Source organism: Vipera berus, assembly GCF_964194415.1.
Source record: "Vipera berus genome assembly, chromosome: 1".
Lineage (NCBI taxonomy): Eukaryota > Metazoa > Chordata > Lepidosauria > Squamata > Viperidae > Vipera > Vipera berus.
Genome location: NC_138202.1, coordinates 68,086,136 through 68,099,466, shown reverse-complemented (window position 1 = coordinate 68,099,466; position 13,331 = coordinate 68,086,136).

The following is a 13,331-nucleotide window of genomic DNA, read 5'->3' as shown; positions in this document are numbered from 1 at the left end:
CCAAGCAGGAACAGCGTGTTGGCGGGAAGCCAGAACAAGGGGACAGCGTTCAGCGGGAGAGCAGGATTTAAAGGGATTGGCTGACCAGCCAGCAGGATGCTTGGATTATACCCATTGGCCAGGCAGTTACCTGACCAGGTATAAGTGAGGGCTCAAATCCTTTGTTTCCCAGTTCGGCCATGTTCCTCAATAAAACAACTTAGCTCCTGAAGCTGTGTCGCCTCTGATTCTGGGTCCAACACAATAGGAGAGAAATAGAATCGGAAGGAGGGATCCATGGAAGGCATCTTAGAGCTCTTTTGATCCAGCCTCCTAACCAAAGCAGGAAGCCTAATAATGGCTGTCTAACCTGACTTATGACCTCAGGATGAGGTGTTAAATACATTTAATGCCTAACACTGACATCCTAAACATAATTTAGCAACTGGCCACTAACTAGCCCTCTATGCAAAGGTTATTCTTGACCTTCCAGATTAGAACATAACCACATCTGAAATTTATTATTTCCGCTAATATATATGATTCAGTTACCAATAGAATCATAAGGAATTGTCTTCTGTTTTTATCTGCTGTGTAGATGTAAGTGTATTATATTAAAAAAATAGCACTGAATTGTCAATGGCATTAACGGATTGATTCCAAACGACAGTGGGAATTTTGTAATACAGTAGAAGGATTCGTATAAGATAAAATTCATGGCAAACTGGCAGAAATCAAGTAAAAAGCTGAAACTACAAAAAAAGAAAGAAAGAAATTGGAATGGGGTTCATCAGATCATCAGAAAGTACAAAGAAATTGGAGAGTAGCAAGCAGTGGTGAGAAAACCAGGAGATTCAGGAAAAATGGATTGGGGAAATAAAGAATCCCCCTATGATTTGTGATCTGTTACATATCTTTTCCTATTTCTTGTTGGAGGCCTAAAAAGAGTTTTGGGGGGGTCAGGCAAGAAAAACCTATATCAGTTCATTTTGACTGTTCGTTTTTTTTTAAAAATAGAGATGACAGTCTGATAGATCATGGAGACGCTTGGGCAACATTTGTTTTGATTTCAGCAAAGCACATGAAAAGATCTATGATTTTCTTGCTGACAAGATAGTACAACGTAAGCCAGGGAGTTCTAAAATAGACCCACAGCTGGTTGAGTTACCATACTGAATAAATACTCATTAATGGAGTCCAAATTGCAAATTAATGGAGGATGCAAATTGCAAATGGCTCCTTTAGAGATAGCATATCAGTACTAAATCTATCCTTAGACATAAAGCCGGTTCATTAGAAAAACTAGATACATCTCAGTTTTAACAAAGAAATATCCTGATCGAATCTCAGTCAGTTTGTGCTGAAATACAATGCACCTTCTGCAATAGCCAAATGCAGGCCGGTTATATGTTAGCACAGTGGGAGTTTGAGGGTTCTTGCAGTATCTTAGCTGTTCCTAGCACTGCATCTTCTGGCTGGAAAGCTCTGATGTCATTCCTGGGATTTGTTGGAGACAGTCTCCAGCTTAAGAGTCACAGCCCTGAGTGCTTCTGCCACGGCTGGGACCACTTTGGCCTTTACTTTCCACATATTCTCTCATTTCTTCTTCAGGCCCTAGTACTTCTCCAGCTTTTCATAACCCTTCTTTCAGATGTTGCTCACTTGGCATTGCTACATCTATCACCATTGTGGTTTGTCTGGTCCTTATACTACAACCACAATGTCTGGTTGATTGGTCAGAACTTGCCTGGCCATTTGAATCTGGGAGTCCCACAGAATCTTAGCCTGTTATTCTCCATGACTTTCTGGACTTGGGAGGATCTAGCCCATATATTATGCAAATGTTCCTGCACACAATACCAGCTACTTGCTCGTGCTCTTCAGTGTATGCTATTCCTGCCTGCATCTTACACCCTGTCCCTGTGAGTTGGACAGGCTGTGAGATTTCTCTGCATAGTCTACACTTCAGGTCCTATCTAGACCCAAGTTTCTGTAGATCTGATGTGTAGTGCCTATTCTTGTGCTGCTATGACCAGTGCCTCAGTTCTGTCTTTTAGTCCAGCCCTTTTAGCCACTGGTAAAATTTCCTGATGTCTGCCACCTCAGCTATCTATCTCTTGATGGTACATTCCACACAGGGTTTTCTCTCACTATAGCACTTACTCTGCTTGATCTTCCTCCCATATCTCCCATGTCTGTTGCTGCCTTGGGGATTCTCTTAGCAGCTCATCTTTGGATGTTATCATACTGATGTGGGTTTCATTCAAGACAGTGACTTTGACACTCAACAAGCCCCTCCCACACTTTTTCCAACTAGTATACAATCTCTGGGTGCTGGACTTTGGATGGAAATCTCTATACATTGTGAGGAGCTTCTTGGTCTTCACATTGGCAGCTTCTAGGTCCTTCTTTAGCCAGTTCACTATATAGCAGCAGGTTATCTGATGATTCGCGAAGTGTAAATGTGGGTGATGTGGATTTTATTCTTCCCATTGAGTTGGCTCTTTAAGACCTGTTTTATCATTTGTTGGTACTTGGATGTTGCTGTCTGTCTTGCCTCCTCCTCATGGTTCTCGTGTTTCTCTGGGTTACCAAAGTACTTGTAGCTGGTCTATATATTTGCTATGTAGCCCACTGGTAGTTCCACCCCATCAGTCTTAACTGCCTTCCTTCTCTTGATTACCATCTGATCATACTTCTCCTAGTCCAAATGACACCTCAATGTAGATCCATATTAGGTAGATCACTGAGTCAATGTCTCATTCATTCTTAGCATACATCGTAATGTCATCCATGTAGAGAAGGTGGCATATGATAGTTCCATTCTTGAACTTGTATCCATATCTAGTTTTTGTGATTATTGATGGGGTTCAAGCCTATGCGGAACAGCAGTAGGACAGTGGATCACCTTGGTATTTGCTGCATCTGATAGCCAGTTATGTGTGGTGTCTTAAGTTGAGATATCCAGTGTTGTCTTCCACAGTCCTGCTAAGTACTTGAGGAAAGTCCTTAGTGTCCTGTTGATCTTATATAGCACCAGGCATTCACAGATCCATATGTGTGACATTGAGTTGTTGGCTTTCCTGACGTCAGTCCAGGATGTGCTCAGATTGGTCTGTCTTGATCTTTAATCTTGGGTGACTGCTCTATCTATGAGCAACTGATGCTGCCTCCAGTGTTGTTCCCAATGCCCTTCTGAGATTGCTCATGTACTGGTCCATATAGTCCTGTAGCTTAACAGCTATGATGCCGGATAGGACTTTCCATGTTGTGGGGAGGAGGGTTATTGGCTGGTAGTTATTGTGAGAACACACACACACTATCCCTCTTCATTGATGACCTTCAAGCATACAAAGATTTTTGGTACCACTGCAGTTTAGTGAATGATAAACTGGGGCATCATAAGATGTTTTTAGATTTAGACCAAAGCCTCAAGGCAGCAGTTTTCATTTGAGTGAAATGTCATGGCCACAGTTGGTACAAAATACACCCAATCAGTGATATAAATTGGTTCTCAATATTAAATGCATTTTTCTGCAAAAGCATTATAAAGGAAATTAACATATTATGGAAAGAAAACACAATACCCCTTTTAAAACTGAAAACAACAGATGAGTTGTTTTAGAAATAGCTCACATTTTGCAATTATGATTGGTTTTAGCATCCCAAGGGTAGAAAGCAGTCTAAAAATTCATGTTCCAGAAAAAGTATTCAATATTCACGTTAAGAAGATAATTCTGGGATTTCACCAATGGGATGTCTTATCAGAAGTACTTGCAGCTTACTTACTCTTTTCTCCAGAAGGTCTTCTTCCTATTCTTATGCACATTAATTATATATTCCATGCTAAATGTTTGATAGATGCTTTATGTACCGGCATATCATACTCAAATGCCCTCTGCTAATTTTATCTCTTAATAGCAGAACATCAGAGTTAGGCAATTTTTCACATGAGTAGCAAATGAGGATGTGGGATTAATTCTACCGATGCTTTCAGAGCATTACATAGCTGGTGCAAACTGTTATCTTCCTCAGCTTCTTCAAAACTACAGCTGACAATTTAACTGGAAAGGGAGAAATAATTAAAATAATAACTGCAAAGAACTTTCTGACATTTCTCATTTTCGTTCCTTGATCAAAGAGTGAAGATTTAGTGTTAAGCCTTCAAACTACTTTAATCTTGCCTGTTTTCACCCATGCATACTAAAAAGGTGAAATACTAATATGAGCCTGTTCCACATCTTACCATAACTCTGAAACCAAATGTATTCTGTCTTCTTAGTAGTGGTCTTATGATGGAGTTTCCAGGGAGGGAGGAAAGGAGAGAATCCATTTTCTAACTTTTAGGCTATTTATATAGGTTCCTAATTTGATTAACACATCAGTGCTGGAGCTGCTCTGTACAAGTGTAACGATACCAAACATTAAGAACTGTAGACTTTGCTTACTCACTCCATGAAGTTCCTCTCCTATTAACAGATGCAAGGAAAGGACTTAAGAAAGTGAGCAGTCTCTGTAGGAGTGCCACTCCGTTGGAAGAGGTGGCCCCTTATGGCACTATTGTGGACATCTGAAAACTCAATAAGACCTAGTTGCTTCAGAGAACCTTCAGGAACCGATGAATTCAAAGTTAAATAGTAAATTGTTTTATCTAGTGCTATTGAATTTGATGTAGTCTTTTAAATTTTGCATTGGTATATCACACATATCATTGCTCTAATGGTATTGTCAGGACCCACCTCAATCCACATCTTAGGAAATAAGAACTCTTGGATGCAAGTTTAGTCCAAAAGGAAAATGTTTACTAGGATGCAATCGATTGTGGCAATACAAGACGGAATCTAACAAAGTTACATTTCAATCCTATATAAAGCATTCCCATTTCAGCCCCTCCCCTCATCCATTTGGTCAGGCTCTCATCATTTGCTTAGATGTCAGGCCCTTTCATGGGAAAGGGAACTCTCCTTGGTTTTATGGTTATTGCTTTCCTTTTTAGTTGTAAATGAAGATGCAATCCAGATCTGTCTCTCCCCCTCCCTCCCCCAGTTCAAATGTTCCCTGTTGTTTGAAGATCGCCTAAAGTCTATCCTCTCCCCCCCCCCTTCGGAGAGATGGCAGAATCCCCAGAATAAGCACATTGTTCTACCTATACATTTATGAAATGTGATATAAATGGATTCTGACAGGTATATTGCTTACAGTTGCCCAGCCTAAAGTGGTATGCATAATACAAAACAAAACAATGAAATGATTAATATCACAACTTTTCAGGGCTGTGTCAGAGACTGATGGAAAGATGCCTCCAAACATGCATGTACCTGAATGTCATTCGTCTTTTTCCCTTCAGTTTCCTTGAGATGTTTGAAGAAATCCGTAGGAAAGTATCTTTTAGGTTTAAATCTGGAGACTTGAGGGGTCAGATGGCTACACTGTGTGAATGCAGATAGCCTCTTGGACAGCCATTATTACACATTAGCAACATTAGCAACTGATACTACTTCCTTGTAGTCTCTGTTCTACACACATATAGGTGATCAGTAAGCTTATAGTGGTAGTAGATCACGAAGAACAGAAGAAAACATTTTTTAATCAAAAGAAACCTAGCTGCAGTTCTGACATCCAGAGGATGTTGCTTAACTAATTGGGTGACTGGGATCACCCAAGATCTCTGCGCAGGTGAAAGAGAAGGTGCTGCAAAGAAAGCCAGTGACCTGGCCAAAGACCTATCTGATTAGCTTTGATGGAACTTTGGAGATGCAATGTCGCGTGGTTGAACGGAGAGGCGGACACTTGAGCTGGGTATTGATTCTTTATTGAGTCAGAAATGAAGCTGGGGCAAAGGGGTTACCTGGCGTCTCTTTATACCTGCCCAGGTGAATGGTGACCAATAGATTTAAACCTGGGCTTCCCGCCAGTGCAGGTGGCCAATGGATTTAAACCCTGGCTTCCCGCCAGAGCTGACCATGCCCTGGGGCTGTCAACGACTCACTCTATTCAGGCTTTCCCGCCAAAAGCAGTTATAGCCTGGAGCTGTCCAGCCCCCTGCTGTGCTGACATTTCCGTGTATGCTTTAAAGGCATACACTACAGGAGAGATCCTACCTCACTCCACTGACTTCTCACCTCCTTTTCCCACTACTTATTTGTGACTGGATCAAAAAGATGATAACAGTGCCAACCCCTTTGACTCTCTCGCCACTCCTGCTGTTCATATGTTTGCTAAGTTTTCTCTGCTTGCTTTGCAGCTCATCTTTACTAAAGGCAATTCAGGAAATGACTGCTTGGAATTAGTTAACAGAATGAATGAGGTTCAATAAACTGAACTTGACTTTTGAGACAGTGGAAGGACCATTCAAGGAATTGTTTGTTTGTCTGTTTGCCTGGATAGTAATGTTCAACCTCTGTGAGACAAGGTGGAATCCTTCTTAAAGCAGTCTCAGAGTTTTCATAAATATGGTTTCAAAGTGAATGTGACTATATGGATACAACTTTGCAGTTTTCTTGGCAGTATTATGACAGTAGTTGGCCAGTGCCTTCTCCTGAGGTGTTCCCCGCAGTTCCTTGGTTGTCTCCCAAGCTTGCTTAATTTGAGACATACATTTATTTATTTCATTCATTTTAACCCCATTTTCAAACCCAAACAGCTTCGACGGTTTACATAGACTTTCTCTGTCCTCTGTCCTAGAATATAAAAAGGACGATGTGATAGGAATTCAGAAGGAAAAAAAAGGCAGGCATCAAATCTGAAAAAGTTCACTACAGTTTATGCTTGTCTTTAACTATAGTAAAGACTGATTGGTTATTGCAGTTATTAATCAGCAGTAATAGAATTTTATTACAAACAAGGTTGTCAGGAAGGTGGTCACAGCAATGTGTTTTTTGTGTGCCTTGCACCATCACAGCTGCCATCTTGACTATTTTTTAACCATGCTCTGTGGACACTCCCAATTCCAGTGTTCTTTTATATGGTTATTTCCTGCAGCATTTTCTTCCCTGATCTAGGAAAGCAGGAGGCTTTCCTCACAATGGTGTTCCTGGGACCAGTGGTGGCCTTCGGTTGCAAGACAATGGAGATGGCCAGAGTCTGCTTCCCTTTAGCTTTGCAGATTGAAGGCAACAATTATTGAGCTCTATTGCAGTCAATGGATACTCAAATGGTGGGGATAACTTAAGAGTATCTGTGTGGTAGCATTAGAAAGTATACAGATGTGAAAAAGAAAGTATACCCTCTCTGAGTTCTATAGTTTTATGTATCGGGACATAAATTATATTTTTATTATTTTATAAAAATAAACCTGAAAAAGAGCTAGTTTATGCTTAATAAGTTCACCAAAAAAAGAAAAATCTTTATATCTGGAAAAGAACTAGACGTACGTAGTAGTCCACTACATATACCTTGGCCAATGGATCTCAGTGGAAAAGGAAATTGAACAGCATGTTAATGTGGTTGGCAGGCATTCAGCAAACTAAGCATAATTTTTAAGAACAATCTCCTCCTATGCCTGAAAAGTTTTCGATCAGTGTGTGCTACCTGTTCTAACATATGCCAGTGAAACATGGACACTAACCTTACAATCAATACAAAACCTACAAGTGGTGCCAAGAGCCATGGAAAGATACATGCTTGGCATCACAAGACAAGATAGAAAGATCTACACATGGATTAGAGAACAAATGAAAATATATGGCACTATCAAAAGAGAAAAATAATTGAATTGGAAATGAGCTGGTCACACAACAAGAAGAACTGATGACAGGTGGACTAAGGCAGTCATAGAATGGATCACACTTAATAAAAAGTGTCCACAGAAGAGACCTAAAACAAGATGGAGTGACAGCCTCAGTAAGTATTGTGGGCCCAGCTGGCAAAGGAATGCTCAAGACCTTATTGGGTGGAAACATGCAGAAAAGACCTTCATCCTGTAGTGCAGAGGTGTCAAACTCAATTTCATTGAGGGCCGCATCAGCTTTGCGGTTGCCCTCAGGGGGCCGGGTGGGTATGGCCAGGGTGGGTGTGGGGGCCTGGGCAGGAGTGGGACAGATCTGGGGGCCTCTGGCAGGAGGAGGGTCTCTGGGCCAGGGCCAAGGCAGTGAGGGCCATTCCTTCACTGTTTCCAGGATGGCTTCGCGGGCCACATGAAACCACTTTGCGGGCCGGATCTGGCCCCCGGGCCTTGTGTTTGACATGTCTGCTGTAGTGGATAGACAATGGCTAGAATGATGTTGTTGTTGTTGATGATATATCAGGACATAGAAAAAAATCATCTGGTCCTCAGCAGTTCTTGAAAGTAGGGTAAATGCAACGTCAGATGAACAACAACACATGACATATTACACTATGTCATCATTTATTTTACACAAAGAAAGCCAAAATGGAGAAGCCATGTATGAAAAACTAACTTACACCTTATGTTTCAACAGCTTGTACAACCACCATTAGTGATGCACTCAACGTGATGTCCTGTTGCCTGGAGGCGGTCTGGGTTTGGATGGGGAGAAACAGGCTTCGTCTCAATCCTGCCAAGACTGAGTGGCTGTGCATACCGGCATCTCGGGTTAGCCAGGCCGCTCCATCATTAATGATGGGGGGTGAGGTGTTACCCCCCGTCGATAGGGTTCGCAACTTGGGCGTCCTCTTGGATTCACGGCTCAACTTTGAAGACCATATAGGAGACGTAACCAGGGGGGCTTTTGTCCAGCTTCGCCTGGTGCACCAGTTGCGGCCCTATCTGGACCGAGATGCCCTACGCACAGTCACCCATGCGCTCATGACCTCCCGGCTAGACTACTGCAACGCTCTCTACATGGGGCTGCCCTTGAGGACCACTCGGAGGCTTCAACTGGTGCAGAATGCAGCTGCGCGAGTTGTCATGGGAGTTTCCCGATACTCCCGTGTAACACCTCTTCTCCGTGAGCTGCATTGGCTTCCGGTTGCCCTCCGGGTGAGATTCAAGGTGCTGGTAATGACCTATAAAGCCCTAAATGGCTTGGGTCCGGATTATCTAAGGGAACACCTGCTGCCGGCATCAACTTCCCATTGTCCTGTGCGCTCCCACAGGGAGGGCCTTCTCAGGGTACCACCGGTTAAGGAATGCCGGTGGGTTATTCCCAGGGGAAGGGCATTCTCTGTGGGCGCGCTGGCCCTATGGAACCAACTTCCCACGGAACTCAGGACTGCCCCTGACCTTCGCTCATTTCTCCGGGACTTGAAAACTTGGCTCTTCGAGCTATTTGGCCCAGACTGAGGGGTTTTAATTTAATTTAATTTAATTGGGTTTTAGTTTTAATTTTAGGGACTGGAATTTAATTAATAGTTTTAACTGATTTTAATTTTTGTATGCTATGTTTTTAAATTTTTCCTGTAAACCGCCCTGAGCCCTACGGGAATAGGGCGGTATATAAATTTAAATAATAAATAAATAATAAATAAATTAGCAGCATAACTTGAAGTAATCGTTTCCTGTATGGCTTTATCAGTCTTTCACATTATTGTGTGGGAATTTTGATCCATTCTTCTGTACAACATTGCTTTGCTTCATGGAGGTTTGTGGGGCATTTCTTTATGCACAGCTCTCTTGAGGTCCTGCCAGAGCATTTCAATCAGGTTGAGGTCTGGACTTTGACTGGACAATTGCAACACTTTGATATTTTTCTTTTTCAGCCATTCTGTTGTAGATATGCTGGTGTGCTTGGGATCATTATCTTGTTGCATGACCCAATGTTGGCCAAGCTTTACCTGATGGACAGATGGCTGTGCCTTTCTTTTTGTAAAAAAATTAATGACATGGTGCAATATGTCATGTGTTGTGTAGATTATAGTTACCTACTTTTACCTATTATGTCCCGATATATACAGTAAAACTGTAGAATTCAGAGGGTGTACTTTCTTTTTCACATGACTGTATAAATTGGAGGGCATATATTTTATGAAGTGCATAGAATCTAGAAAGCTGCAATAGTTGACAATTTTGTATAGAATTGCTTGGCTTGCAATGTAACTTTGTTCTTGTTTTATATGTAAACAAGGTTAGGGTTAGGGGTTAAAATATATATAGCAAATTACTCTAACAATCCCATTGAACTTAGGGACTCAACACATTGAACTTAAGGACAGAAATACAGAATATTTTTAAATATCAATTACTGGCCAATTTAGATACAAATCTAATTATTACATGCATTATTGTAGGAGAAGAAGAGACACACCCTGGGGGCAGAGTCAAGAGAGGAATAAGCCTGGAGTCATTACATTCCCACAAGTGATCCAACCCTCTCCTTGAGTTCCATTAACTCTTGTCTAGCACCAGTTTAGTGCCAACTATGTTGAATATATTCTTGTGTATAGGCTTGAGCAATAAATCTTTTTAACTGGAACTTTGCACCTGATTCTTTGCGCCTGACAATTATCTACTCTAGTCTACAATACAGGTAACCCTCAACTTACAACTATTTGTTTAGTGACCATTTGAAGTTACAACAACACTCAAAAAAGTGACTTATGACTGTTTTTCCCACTTAGGACCATTGCAGCATCGCCATGATCTTGTGATTAAAATTCAGATGCTTGGCAACCAGTCCATATTGATGATGGTTGCCATGTCCTGGGGTCATGTGAACACCTTTTCCAATCTCTTGTCAATAGGGAAACCAGATTCACTTTACAATTGTGCAACTAACTTAACAACTGCAGTGATTCACTTAATAGCTGTGCTAGAAAGGTCGTCAAATGGGGCAAATCTCACTGTCTTGTATCGTAACAGAAATTTTGGGCTCAATTGTGGTTGTAAAAAGTACATAATAGATACACAAGCTTTTATGAGCTACAAACCATTTTTCAATTAACAAATAAATTAACAATAGTGAACAAATATATTTTGATCCTTAAGTTAGATAATTGATTCTTGTGTAATTAAAAGAAATGGACACACTGAAGACTTCTTTATATATATTCTTAGAACATATTGGTGTGTGTGTGTCTGTTTGTGTGGAACTGAATTGTTGTCAGGACAACTGCTATGTAATCACATCTATAGTTATTCTACAATAAACATTCAGTTTTCACATTCGTCCTATTCCTTCACACCTACCAAGCTATTGGCCTTGAATATGTTTGGCTCTGAACACCATAAGAAATTAGAGAAATTATTGACATTTTATAGAAGTCACCCACCAAAAAAACTCTCTTCCGTACAAAACAAGGAAAAATACTTTCAAATAAACAACGATAGTTTAACTCTGTTAACTCCAGTATCCACAGCTGAGAACATTTTGTTCTTCTACATAATTAGAAAGATTTAACTGTAATAAGCACCGAGATTTGTGTGGCCCTGCAGTGCCCCCTAAAGCCTCTAATAGTTTGACCCATAAAATCAATGTCTGCATAAACTGATACAATGCAGACCTGATGTGAAAGTTGGCAGGGCCTGTATGGGGAAAAACAGGCTCAGATTCATCCAAAACAAAACTGTTTTTATAGTCAGATTGATTCCAGAATTGGACCATTTTTGACTCTCGATGGAGTTGTGTTTCCCCTGAAACAGCAAGCTCACGGTCTGGAGTCCTCCTGGTCTCACAGATATTGCCCAAAGAGTAGACAGAGAGCATAGTCAGGAAGGTTTTGCAATTTCAGATGATGTAATTTTGGACGTAGTTATAACAGGATGCACTGAAGATGGCCACTCATGCCTTGTTACTTGTGGATTAGACTACTACAGCTCATTATACATCGGTCTGCCTTTGAAAACTACCTGGAAACTTCAGCTGAATCAGAGTGCAGTGGCATATATGTTCATGTTAGCTGTGATATTTCCACATTGCACCTCTGCTGCAGAAGCTGCATTACTTGTCCATATTTTGCCAAATGTCATTCAAGATGCTGGTTGTTACACAAAGCCTTAAAAAACTGCCATTTCTCAATAGCGTCTATTCACCCTACTTGAAAAACTAGAGACTCTCTTTGAACCCCAAGATCAGACCAAGAAATCAACTGCATATTAAGGCTAAAGCTACCTTTATTCAGATTGGCTATAGTGACAGAATCTTGCATGTCTGATTATGATTTACTTCTTCCTTTTTTGTACTACAGTATATAAATTAGGAAGGTGTCTGAAACATACAATATTCACATTCCTCTTCCATTGTTTAGACTCAAGCAGTATCCCTCCCAGCGCTTTGGTAATGGATATCTCTCTCTTTTAAGACATCCTGTTTATTCTTTATAATGTCTGCTAAATGGGCCCATCAGTGAGGAAGTATGATGGGAGGGGGCCCAGTGGCAAGCATTCTCTGGAACAACTTGTTCCCTGAAACAACAATGGTGCCTACCCCCATCCCCATGGCCTTGTGGTAGCAGGTGAAAATCTGGTTTTTCTAAAGCTTTGGAAGATTAATTATAACAAGCAGAACCATACCAAATAAATGTTAGCTACCAAATCTGGGGATTTAATTTCAGATTTTACTATTTTGATTGATTATCATATAGACTTTTGTAATGTACCAAATTTTATTTGGCTAACTTCTGTAAACTGCCTAGAATCTGTTATGCTTCAGGCAATGGACACAGCTCATAAACAAGCAAACAACGTTTCTGATAGACTTTATGCAAAAAGCCCTGAATTCCAGGAAATCCTTAATTTATTTCCCCAGAGAGACTCTGCCATGTAATCCCATTTGTGGGAAGAATTTAGAGAAAGAAATATTTTGGGAAATATTAAAAAGGTAGAATATATTTCCCCAAAGGAATAATGGAGAAGATGTTTTTTTTTAAAAAAAGACAGAAACCAGACCCCAGAAATCAGCCCCAGCCCCTAGCCAGAAGCCAGCTTTTAGAAATGCAAATTCAATAGTCCTTTCAGAAAGGTTGGAGCCTTCCAGCTAGAAACTGAAGAAATTAGGAAGACAAAGACCCTTAAAATCTACATATCTCTCCAAGCTCTAAGACAGGACATAATAGCATTAACCCACCAATACCAAAAGGGCACACTCAGACTCAGGTCAAAGTACACGACACAGGAAATACAAAGCCTCAAACAGGAACCAGAAACAACCTCAAGAGCCCCAGAAGGTTTGAAGGCCCACCACTCTGCTCCATGTGGTCAGTTGTTTTTCCAGAGCCATCTTTCTGTCTGGCTCTCCTCTTCAATAAACTACAACCTTCTTTCTAAAGCAGTCTCCATTTTGATTATTCCTGGCTTGGACTGGACCCTGATGAAGATTTTTCTTTCAACACATTTACACACAGAACTGGTGAAAGCCAGACTGTATCTAATACCATTAGAGATCCTTAAGATGAATTTAACCTGTTAACAATTCCTGATTTGCAGACTCTTGACCCTCTATGATACAGAGGTGGGG